The 12486-nt window shown below is 49.7% G+C and overlaps 1 pseudogene; it reads left to right on the forward strand.

Annotated features, from left to right (window-relative positions):
- The first annotated feature begins 271 nt into the window (after window positions 1-271).
- Window positions 272-7106, forward strand: LOC119338993 (annotated as a pseudogene).
- The last annotated feature ends 5380 nt before the right edge of the window (window positions 7107-12486 follow it).

A 12486-nucleotide genomic window follows, 5' to 3' on the forward strand; every position in this document is an offset into this window, starting at 1 on the left:
AGAGCAGAGCGAGAAAGAGAAGAAAAAAAGTGGTCAACTGCCCCACCACAGCTGTGAGGCCTATGAGCATGCACCGGTGAAGATTGCCTTATCGTGATCCATGAGCCATGACCTACACCTTTATTTCCCGGGCGCGCGGGGGGGCTTGAGCTACCACTGCACAGCTAGCAAAGTCCTGCGCAACTGTACGTGTGCATGCAGCCAGCGGCAAAGGTAGGGGATCAGATGGAGGAGACGAGGGCTCCCGGGTCAGGCAGGGCACTCTCCCACGATGCACACCTACCTGAGAGCGACCGCCCGGCCTCTTCCCTCCCGCCCCCTCTCTTCCTCTTTATACCTCCGCCTCTCCCTCTCCTCGCTGCCACCATCGTGTCTCTATCCTTGTCCAGCCGTTTGTTTTCCATATATCCTCGCGGCGTCTTAGTGCCCACTGCCGACCGGCCATGGCGAAGCAGTCGTGCTGCCACAAGAAGAGGCTGAGGAGAGGGCTCTGGTCCCCGGAGGAGGACGAGAAGCTCATGAACCACATTGCCATGTACGGCCACGGCTGCTGGAGCTCCGTTCCTAAGCTTGCAGGTATATATGACCGTATGCGTAATTGCGTATGTGTGTGCTGCATTGTGCTTAAGACTTGCCTATCAGTTTCGAAAATGAAGAAATAATTGGTAGCAACTTGTTGAATTAATTAGGACTTGAGAGGTGTGGCAAGAGCTGCAGGCTGAGGTGGATAAACTACCTGAGGCCAGACCTCAAGCGGAGGAGGAGTGTTAGATTATGTATAGCTTTTGTACCTATGTACGTATATTGTACATATTGTAACACAACCATTATATATAATGAGATAAGCCACCCCTAAAGGGGTGTGCTGGTTCCCCAAAACTTATTGTCTTACATAGTATCACGCTAGGTTACGATCGCTTCCGCTTCTAAACCCTAATACCCGCACCGCCGCCGCAGCCGCCGCCGCCTTCACCGCCGCCGCCGCGCCACCGATCGCGCCGCCGCCATGTCGAGCGCCGCCACCACCGGTTCCACTGCTGCGGGCTTCCTCCCGGCCTATCTTGCGGCTCTGCTCAACCACCCGCTCGATGCCGTCTCTGTTCCGGCTCCGATCGGGACAAGGAGCATCGGCTCCGTCTTCTCCACGCCGCCGGTGCCCTCGCTTGGGCGTGACCTCGTGGTCCACACCGCGGCGCCGCCGTCCGCTGCGGACTCCGCAGGCGTCGTCCCGCCGCTCCTGCCGCAAGCGGATCACACTGCCCCGCTGGCGGGGTTGGTGGCGTCCGCCCCGGCCGCGGGCCTTGCGGCGTCCGCACCGGCCGCGAGCTTTGCGGCGCCCGCCCTGGCTGCGGTCCCGCCTCCTCCCGCATCGGCTTCGGTGCCTCCGGCTGCCTCCATGGTGTTTGCACCCCAGGCAGCCTCCTCGATGGGATCGTCTTCGCCGCCGCCGTTTCACTTCGGTCATCTCATCACCATCAAGCTCTCCGCCGACAACTACATCTTCTGGCGTGCGCAGGTTCTCCCGCTCTTGGGGAGTCACTACCTGCTAGGCTACGTCGACGGATCGCTTACCTGCCCACCCGCACTGGTAGGCAGCGTGCACGGTCCGGTCTACAATCCGGCCCATCGCGTCTGGACGGGGCAGGACCAGGCGAACCTCTCCTCCATCCAGGGGTCGCTCTCGCCGGTAGTTGCCGGCCTTGTTGTCTTCGCGAAGACGTCTCATGAGGCCTGGACCATCCTTGAGCGCACCTTTGCAGCGCAGTCCCAGGCTCGTGTCTCTGCACTCCGTCGTCAGCTTGGAGAGTGTCAGAAGCTTGACTCCACTGCCACTGAGTTCTACAACAAGGTCAAGGGCCTCGCCAACACATTGGCCTCCATTGGACAGCCCCTCACCGACTCCGAGTTCAACTCGTTTATTGTCAATGGTCTTGATGAGGAGTATGATGCCTTAGTTGAGATCATCAACGAGCGGGGCAACTCGACACCCATGCTGGCACACGAGGTTTTCTCTCGGCTCCTTCTCACTGAGCAACGGGTCGAGACTCGCCGCACCAGGGGCACTGGCTCCCTCTCGGCCAACGCCGCCACCAAGGGTGGCCGCTCTTCTTCATCACCCCGGTCTCCCTTGGGGCTGCCACCGTCGCCCGCCTCGGCCCCCCCACCTATTGCGACCTTACCGGGGGCTGGCGGTCCACGTGTGTGTCAGCTTTGTGGCCGCGATGGGCACTGGGCCTCCAAGTGTCATAAGCGCTTCCAGCGAAGCTTCCTTGGTCTTGGCAATGACGGCAAAGATACACGCAACAATGCCCGTCAGGTCGCCATGGCTGATCGTCCTGCGCCGCAGAAGCAACAGGGACACACTCAGTCCTACTCCATCGATCCACACTGGTACATGGACTCTGGGGCGACAGAGCATCTAACCAGCGAGATGGGGAAGCTTCACACTCGTGAACCCTATCATGGCTCCGACAAGATCCACACCGCCAATGGAGCAGGTATGCACATCTCTCATATTGGTCAAGCATCTCTTCTCACTAGACATGCCAATAGGAGTCTTCAGCTTCGCAATGTTCTTCGAGTTTCATCTGTGACCCGTAATCTTCTTTCAGTTCCTAAACTCACACGTGATAATAATGTGCTTTGTGAATTTCACCCTTTTGATCTTTTTATTAAGGATCGGGGCACGAGGGACATTCTTCTTAGTGGGCGGTTGTGCCAGGGCCTCTACCGTCTGGAGCATCCTGGTGTCGCTCGTGTTTTCAGTGGAGTTCGGGTCTCTCCGTCACAGTGGCATGCTCGTCTTGGTCACCCGGCCACACCTATTGTCCGTCATATTTTGCGTCGTCATGAGCTTCCTAGTTTGTCTAGTAATAAAGATGTAGCAGTGTGTGATGCTTGTCAGCAGGGGAAGAGTCATCAACTTCCTTTTTCGGAGTCCAGTCGTGAGGTGAAACATCCTTTAGAACTTGTGTTTTCAGATGTATGGGGTCCTGCTCAGACTTCTGTCAGTGGTCATAATTACTATATCAATTTCGTTGATGCTTATAGTCGCTTTACCTGGCTTTACCTTATTAAACGCAAATATGATGTGTTTGATATTTTTGTTCAGTTTCAAAAACATGTTGAACGTCTTCTCAAGCACAAAATTGTTCATGTCCAGTCAGACTGGGGGGGGGGGGCGAGTATCGCAACCTCAACTCTTTCTTTCAGTCGCTTGGGATAGCTCATCGTTTAGCATGTCCACATACTCATCAGCAGAATGGTTCAGTCGAGCGTAAGCATCGTCATATTGTTGAAGCTGGTCTTACTCTTTTGGCCCATGCATCTGTTCCATTTCGGTTTTGGAGTGATGCTTTCACCACTGCATGCTTTCTCATCAACCGTACTCCTACTCGTGTTTTAAACATGAAGACTCCCATTGAGGTTCTTCTTAATGAACAACCTGATTATACCTTTCTCAAGGTATTTGGGTGTGCTTGCTGGCCGCATCTTCGTCCATATAACAAGCGCAAGCTTGAGTTTCGTTCTAAGAAGTGTGTTTTTCTTGGCTATAGCTCTCTTCATAAAGGTTACAAATGTCTCCATGTTCCCACTAATCGTGTCTATATATCTCGGGACGTCGTGTTTGATGAGCATGTTTTTCCCTTTGCCAACCTTCCTGTGTCCACTGTCGAACCACCATCCCTGCATTCATCCTCTGTTGCTTCTGACCAATTTGATGATGTTGCATACTCTCCTTTGCTGTTACCTAACCATGGTGCAGGAACCAGACGTGGAGCTCGTTTGGAGCTGTTGGAGGATTCACCATCATCATCGTCGTCTTCTGGTGGGCACGTCGATCGCCCTATGTTGCATGGCATCGATTCGCGTGCCCATGCATGGTCACCCGACGAGCCCGTCGCGCCGAGCATCTCCACTGCTCGGTCCGTTTCGCCAGCGGCCGCCGAGTCGCCCGCGGCTCGGCCCGTCACGCCGTCTTCGCCCGCGGCTCGGCCCGTCACGCCGTCTTCGCCCGCGGCTCGGGTCCTCACGTCGCCTTCATCAGCGGATCGGCCCGCGACACCGGCCGCGCCACGGCCCACTATGCCGAGCTCGCCATCTGCCCGGTCTGTGATGCCGGAGTCGCCAGCTGCTTCGTCTGCTCTGCCGGTTTCGCCGGTGGGTCGGCCTTCTTCGCCAACTGAGTCCGAGTCTACCGTGACTGGCTCCTCGTCACCGGCTGACTCATCAACGTCGCCGTCCTCCAGCCCGTTGCAGGCTGCTCCGTCGACCTCGGTGGTTCCTGTGTCCCGACCACATACACGCAGTCGCAGTGGCATTTTCAAACCTAAGGAACGTAAGGATGGTACGGTTGCTTGGTTGGCTGCTTGTTTGGCTGCTGCTGTTGCGGATCCATCTTCTGAGCCTCGCTCATATCAGGCTGCCCTGCGCATTCCACATTGGCGAGAGGCTATGGAGCAGGAGTTTCATGCTCTTCTTCGTAACAAGACATGGACTCTCGTTCCTCCACCACCACGGGTAAATGTTATTGACTCAAAATGGGTATTCAAAGTGAAGAAGCATTCGGATGGATCTATTGAGCGTTACAAAGCGCGACTTGTTGCTCGCGGTTTTCGGCAGCGTCATGGTCTTGACTATGAGGACACCTTCAGTCCTGTCGTCAAGCCTACCACTATTCGGCTTCTTCTCTCCATTGCTGTTTCTCGTGGTTGGTCACTTCGTCAACTTGATGTGCAGAATGCTTTTCTACATGGATTTTTGGAGGAAGAGGTTTATATGAAACAGCCGCCTGGTTTCTCTGATCCTGATCGTCCTGACTATATATGTCGTCTTTTCAAAGCACTATATGGTTTGAAGCAAGCTCCTCGTGCCTGGCATGCCCGCCTTGCCTCTGCCCTTCGTGCTCATGGGTTTGTGCCGTCTACTGCTGACACTTCATTATTTCTTCTACAGAAGCCAGAAGTCACTATGTATCTTTTGGTATATGTCGATGATATTATCCTTGTCAGCTCTTCTCAGTATGCTGCTGATGCTCTTGTCTGCTCTCTTGGTGCTGATTTTGCGGTCAAAGATCTTGGGAAGCTTCACTACTTTCTTGGAGTTGAGGTCACTTCTCGTGCTACTGGTCTTGTTCTTACGCAGAAGAAGTACTCCTTAGAGTTGTTACAAAGAGCTGGCATGCTGAAGTGCAAACCGACCACCACACCCATGTCGTCTACCGACAAGATAACAGCTGTTGATGGTGAGCTTTTGTCTCCTGCGGATGCCACAGAGTACAGGAGCATTGTTGGTGGACTTCAGTACTTGACGATCACGAGACCAGATATCTCTTATGCTGTTAACAGGGTTTGTCAGTATCTTCAGGCTCCCAGAGATACTCATTGGGCTGCTGTTAAACGCATTCTTCGTTATGTTCAGTTCACCCTGACATTTGGTATGCATATTCGGCCGACTTCCTCTCGGGTCCTTTCGGCCTTCTCTGATGCAGATTGGGCTGGTAGCCCAGATGACAGGCGATCCACGGGGGGTTATGCAGTATTCTTTGGCTCTAATTTGATCGCCTGGAGTGCTCGGAAACAGGCTACTGTGTCACGTAGCAGTACTGAAGCTGAGTACAAGGCTGTGGCTAATGCTACTGCAGAGATTATTTGGGTGCAGTCTTTGCTTCAGGAGTTGGGTTTGTCTCAACCACAGCCGCCTATTCTTTGGTGTGATAACATCGGTGCTACATACCTTTCTGCAAATCCAGTATTTCATGCCCGAATGAAACACATTGAAGTTGACTATCACTTTGTACGGGAACGTGTATCACAGAAGCAACTCCAGATCAAGTTTATCTCATCTAAGGATCAACTTGCAGACATCTTCACTAAGCCTTTACCGCTGCCACAGTTTGAGGCTTGTAGGCGCAATCTTACCCTTCTCAGTTCTTTAGAAAGTGGCTAAGATTGAGGGAGGGTGTTAGATTATGTATAGCTTCTGTACCTATGTACGTATATTGTACATATTGTAACACAACCATTATATATAATGAGATAAGCCACCTCTAGAGGGTTGTGCTGATTCCCCAAAACTTATTGTCTTACAAGGAGGACCTCATCATACACCTCCATTCCATCATAGGAAACAAGTACGTACGTCGCCTTACCTGGCTTCCAATTCATCGAATAACATATGAATCCACCTGTACGCATTTTTCAGGTGGTCACAGATTGCAGCCCAGCTGCCCGGCCGGACGGACAACGAAGTCAAGAACTTCTGGAACTCGTACATCAAGAAGAAGCTGAGGGAGCGCGGCATCGACCCCGCCACCCACAAGCCGCTGGCCGAGGCCACCACGTCGCCCACCGCGTGCCGACCGGTCTTCAGCGATGCCGAGCTCATTCCAAGGACGACGGCGCTGGCCCAGGACCAGCAGGTGGACAAAATGCTGGATAGCCTGAAGATGCAGCTGGACTCGCCCGTCGGCGGTGTAGCCGGCAACGGGGTGCCCGAATCCTACCAGGTGCCGAGCCTTCAGGAAGGCTGCGACTTCCACATGGGCGCGCACTGCGGCACCTTCCCGTCTGCGTCGAGCTCCAGCACGTTGACCGCAACTGACGTTGGCGCCACCACCCTGCCGTGGCTGGAGCTCGGGCCGACCGACACCATCTCCGGCCACGTCGACCAATACGCCGGCGCTCTGGGCGAGCTCAGGTGGTCTGACTACTTGGACGGCGCCCTACAGGGGCAGTGCGTCTACGACAGCGGCATGGTCGACGACGACGCGGTGCAGTTCGACGACGTCCATGGGTTAAGCAACTGGTGCTAATAGTACGTATAAATCAACTAATCCAATCAAAAGGCCAGTGAACTGAAAACTGCAACACCACTACTACATCATTGCATGAAAGATTATAAGTTGATATGTACAGGCAAGACAAGGATCGATGGATGGATACTGGCTTAGCCTGAGGCTGAGTAACAAGATACTTCTACATTTTACTACACATTGCAGTATTAGCTGCTGCTGCTACTACTAGTGATATACTGTATATAGTTGTTTGTGTTCAGCTGAGCATAATTCATCGTGTGGTAATGAAATCATAAGTGTTTCGCCACACATGTAACAGGAAATGGTGGTTGTACATAGGACAACAGAGCCATATGCGGGTTAAATAAAGAGTGCATAAATAATACTCCCTCCGTCCCATAATATAGTGGCTGCACTCTCCGGTCGTCCTCGACATCAACATTTGGCCTACCGTTGCCCTCGCCATCCTCTAAAAATTGTGGGATTCTAGGAATTCTTGTGTTTTCCGTAATGAGCTGCACTTGGCCTGTGCCGTAAAGTAGGTAGGCAACCGTGTTTGGTGCCTATACCTTTCCTCTCGTTGTAATCTACTACTCTGTAGTGTAAAAAACGTTCTTATATTACGGGACAGAGGAAGTATAATGTAACGCGTTCCTTGGGCATTTGAGTAATATATTCAGATGGGGACTCTCCCATCTAAATATAGGACGGAGGGCAACTGATCAGATTGGTACTCTATTGACCTTGAAGGCTTGGCATGGCTTTATTATCGGTCCCTTATTATTCTCTTTCAAAACGAGGAGGGATCCTCGCCACGTCTTTTCCTGGTTTGTCCATTACTTTAATGTAAGGAAGATGGTTTTATCTAGTTTCATTTCACCTATTTGTCATCCGTGACTGCAATTAATCAAGGAAACCCTAAAACTAACTAGCCGCAAATCCTATTTGACGGCGTTAACGCGCATAGCCGTTTGACCACATTTGTTGCTAATGGGTCGGCCATCTAGTTATCCCGCTTGCAGAAGATCCCAGCCGGTTTTGTGAAACTTCCAACCGGTTTTGTCAAGCTTCCGGTCGGTTTTTACTTTTATTTCTTTTGTATTTTTTTCTTTTTTTTAGTTCATGAAATTTTTCAGATTGGTGAACACTTTTCAAATTATTTTCAAATTCTAAAAAAAAATTCCTAATTCGTGAACATTTTTCAAATTCATGATTTTTTTAATTTTTTTAAACACATGATTCTATTTCTAAATTCATCAAAAGAAAATTAAATTCGCAAAAAATGAATTAAGGATCATTTTCAAATATTGCAATTTTTACATTTCATGAATTTTTTCTCCAAATTCGTGATCTTTTTTAAAATTCAAGATTCTTTTTTGAAAATCATGATTTTTTTTCACAAATTCATGAAAAATGAATATTTTAAAATTCATGAGCAGTTTTGAACTCATGAACTCTTTTCAGAACATTTTTTGATTTCACCGTTTTTCAGATTTTTAGAAAAATATATTTTGCTAGTAATCTGATTTTTTCATCAACCAGGAGATCAACAGCAGCAACTGGCGTGCGAGCGTCCTTTTTTTTAGAAAACGTGCAAGAGTGCTTGAGCGATCCTTGCGACGTGATGTGAGCGAGCGAGCTAATTTTTGGATCGCAGCCTGCTACGCCCGCATGCGAGTGCAAGTGTGCTAAGAGCATCTTCGCTCGTTCGGCCCCCCAGCGCACCCAAGCCTCGATGCGTTTTTGGCACTAGGAACGATCCAGTTTTCAGCCACGCCCTCAGGTTTCGGTCCAAGACATGCATAAATTCAAACATACCATCTCCCGCTACCCAAGAAAAGCCACAAGTTCGGCGATCAACCGCTGTCACAAAAGTTCGGCGATCATCATGCCACAGTTCGGCAATCAAACATACTTGAAAGTTGGGTATTCAAAAAAAGGAAGGACGAGTAGGCAATGCATCAAACGACGGCGGGCTCCTCCGCGTCGGACTGGCGGGCGTAGGCATGCTCAGCGTCGGCGGGCTGGTCGGCGTCGGTGTGGCTTCTGTGCTGGGCATCGTGGCGGCATCATCATTCGGGCTTGGTGGCAGCGTTGTGGTCGGCACGGGAGTTGGCGCGGTCGTCGACGGCATCTGATTCAAGAAGAGACCGCGCTCTGCTAGGTACCACGCCTTGACCTGCTCATCCATCATTGACATGTCCGCCCCCATCAAGAACGCCAGGTCGGTGTTCCTCTTCTTCGCGGCGACGTTGGTCCATAGTAGGTCGAGCTTGACGGCGCTGTTCGTCATCAAGGCCGACCATCGCGCCTTGAATTTCTCTTCCCTCTGGGCGGAGTGGTTCTTGGCGTCGACGATGCACTGCTCGATGGACGCCCAGCCGCTCGGCAGCCGGTGCGGGGTCCTTCGCCGTCTTGGCTTGTTTGTTGCCGTCAGGGCACCCATTCGCGGCCTCCGGCGTGGGCTCGTCCGGCTTGTACGTCTCCTTGGCCTTGGCGAGGGTGTGCCGGACATCCGCCCACTTCTCGCATTTCTCGATCCGGGTGAACACATGGAGGTACTTGAACTCTTGGTCGCTGCTGTTGTCCTGGGGGTACACACTTCTAGGGAAAAGCCTATACACAGAATCTTAGCAGCAGCGCGGCTCAAAAAGGAGCACTGCTGCTAATTAGTAGTACCGCGTGTGCTGGAAACTCGCTGCTGATAAGGATTTAGCAGTAGCGCGCTCGGCGTAAAACGCGCTGCTACAAATATCGACCGACGGTGTTCACCTAACTCTAATTAGCAGTAGCGCGGTCGTGCGAACCGCGCTACTGCTAAGTATGTAATAGTAGCGCGCTTTTTCTGAGATCGCTGCTGCTAAATTTCAAATTGCCACACATTTTTGTCCCCGTTAGCAGTAGCGCCGTATCCCAAAGCGCGCTGCTACTAATTCCTTAGCAGCAGCGCATTTTAGATCCCGCGCTACTGCTAAGTATGTAATAGTAGCGCGCTTTTTCTGAGATCGCTACTTCTCCCCCATTACTCTCTCTCTTCTATCCACCTTTCTCTCTCTTCATTACTCCTACCGAACTACACCACCTTCATTAATGCATCTCCTTTCTCTTTTTTCCTTCCCCCTCCACTAGTTGAAGTTGTCTTCTCCCAAATTAGGTAGCTAGGTAGATGTAGGATTTAGTTAAGTGACCTATTTACCCCCTAACTAGATCTATCTTTGTCAAGAAGAGCTTTGTGCACTTTTGATCTCCCTACAACATCATCTCCACCGTGTGCTCGATCTCGATCGAGATAGAGGTGATGAAAATTTCATGCTTTTGCAAAATGGAAATATGTTTATGTGTGTGTGATATGTTTGTGGAAATTGTGTGTGTGGCATGAGTTGACGCCGCCAAATTGTGCTTTTGAGTTGCCTATGTTTTGCCGAAATGTCGATTTATTTCCGTTTCGGCGAATTCCGGGCAAACTCTAGATCCATATATGTCCTATTTTTAGGGAAGGTCATGCCAAAAAAATTTATGACTTTGATGCATGCATGCATTTTTATAATCAATTTGTTTATTATTACCGTGCAGAGTTGACGATGGTCAGTGGAACGATGGTGGACAGGTGGTTGCTGTCGGCGGTGCAGGACATGAAAGAAAATAACCGGATTTTATGTCCGTGTCAAAAATGCAAAGGAATAGTTTGGCTCGACCCCCATGACGATGGTCGTGTCGAAGCGCACCTGCTCATGACTGGTTTCATGGATGGCTATACTCGGTGTATAATTGAAAATGAGGATGACGATGTTGAGGATGCCGACGGGGCAGGCAATGATGACACGGGGCAAGACGAAGAGATGATCGATAATGGTGGCGGGGAAGGGGCCGGACATGGCGGCGGAGAAGGGGTCGAACATGGCGGAGGAGAAGGGGCCGGACATGGCGGCGGAGAGAACGACATGGACTCCACGCAGCAGAGTTCGTCGGTACTAATTTCAATTGTGCGGGACCCTCATGTTCAAGCATTGCTTCGCAAGGAGACGAGTACTGAGAGAGCTGCTTCTAGAGAGGAGGCTAAGCTGGGGCAACTGGTGGTAGACTCGAACACTCCATTGTATGATGGTTGCAATCTTGAGGTGACCCGCTTGAGTTTCACGCTCCAACTCCTGAAGACGAAGGCTAAAAACAAATGGACCGACACTAGCCTCGATGAGCATCTCAAGTACCTGAAAGATGTTCTTCCCGCGGGTAATCTATGTCCTACTAGTGTTGATGAGGCCAAGAAGATTGTGTGCCCTCTTGATCTGCCACACGTTAGATACCATGCATGCATCAACGATTGCATAATTTATCGGAAGGAGCACGCGGAAAAAACAAGCTGTCCGGTGTGCAATGCTTCTCGATACAAGAAGGCCAGGAAGAAATGTCCCCAGAAAGTTGTATGGTACTTACCGATCACTCCTCGTCTCCAGAGGTATTTTGTAGATCCCAAGGAAGCTAAGCTAATGCGCTGGCACGCGGAGAGGAAGAAGCCCGACGATGGAGATGATCCGAAGCTGAGACACGTGAAGGATGGAAGCCAGTGGAGAGCGTTGAACAGCTTCTATCGGTATTTTGAATGTGATGCAAGGAACATCATGCTCGGCGCGTGTACCGATGGCATGAATCCGTTTGGCAACCAGAACACCAACCGTAGCACATGGCCCGTGTTTGTATGGATGTACAACCTTCCCCCGGTTGTGCATGAAATCAAAGTACATTCACATGAGCATGCTTATTCAAGGGCCGAAACAACCAGAAAATAATATTAACTAGATCGTGAATGGCGCGCGTTGCTGCGCCCATCAATTTTGACAATAGATATGGTAGAAGTTTACATAAATATTAGACATACTATGAAACAATGGAACTGGATGCATGATTACTAATAGATTAGCTGATATATTAGGGATGCCATCATTCATAATCTGACAATGTAGTGAATATTGTATAGAAATATGTTAGATGACAGAAAAATAAGTTTGGAGTGAATAGTGATTTCATTTCGCAAAACGGTATTAATTATTATATGGCATTTATCGCAGCTTGAAACTAAGGAGGGCTATGTTTCTTTATTTTTTGACCTAAAAGACTATATTTCTTGATTTCTTAAAGGTGACAATCAATGGAAGCCGAACAAAGCAATAATAACTTGTCGTCAAACAGGAATCGCTGGAATCACTGATAATATGCTAGCAAACATAGCATCTATAAAGAATCCATATTTAGTAAATTTCATTGGCTAAAAAATTGTAAGGACATTATACAATACAGAACAAATGACCGCACCCATTCTCATCTTTCAAGAACAATAGTTTTCGAAATGGCACTGTAGTACAAACATTGGTTCAAAATGGATGATATCCTACATTTGTTTTTGTTCCGTCTCTGTTTTAGATTTTTAAGCACAACCTGAAAAGTACACAGAAGTTAATCTGGGCAGAATACAACAAATAAACTACATATCATGCATTAGAAGAAAATGTGGAGATCATGCATGCCAATTTCATTTTGTTATATATGTAACATATGCGTGGCTGCAAACAACACATGAGTAAAAATAAGAATAAGACTGAAGAAAATGGAGCTACCTGGCTGGTCAAGACGAGTGTGACTTCTCTTGCATCATTTAAGCATCATTACAGAAAACATGTACCTGAGAACGAGAA

This window comes from Triticum dicoccoides, chromosome 7B, assembly GCF_002162155.2.
Source record: "Triticum dicoccoides isolate Atlit2015 ecotype Zavitan chromosome 7B, WEW_v2.0, whole genome shotgun sequence".
Lineage (NCBI taxonomy): Eukaryota > Viridiplantae > Streptophyta > Magnoliopsida > Poales > Poaceae > Triticum > Triticum dicoccoides.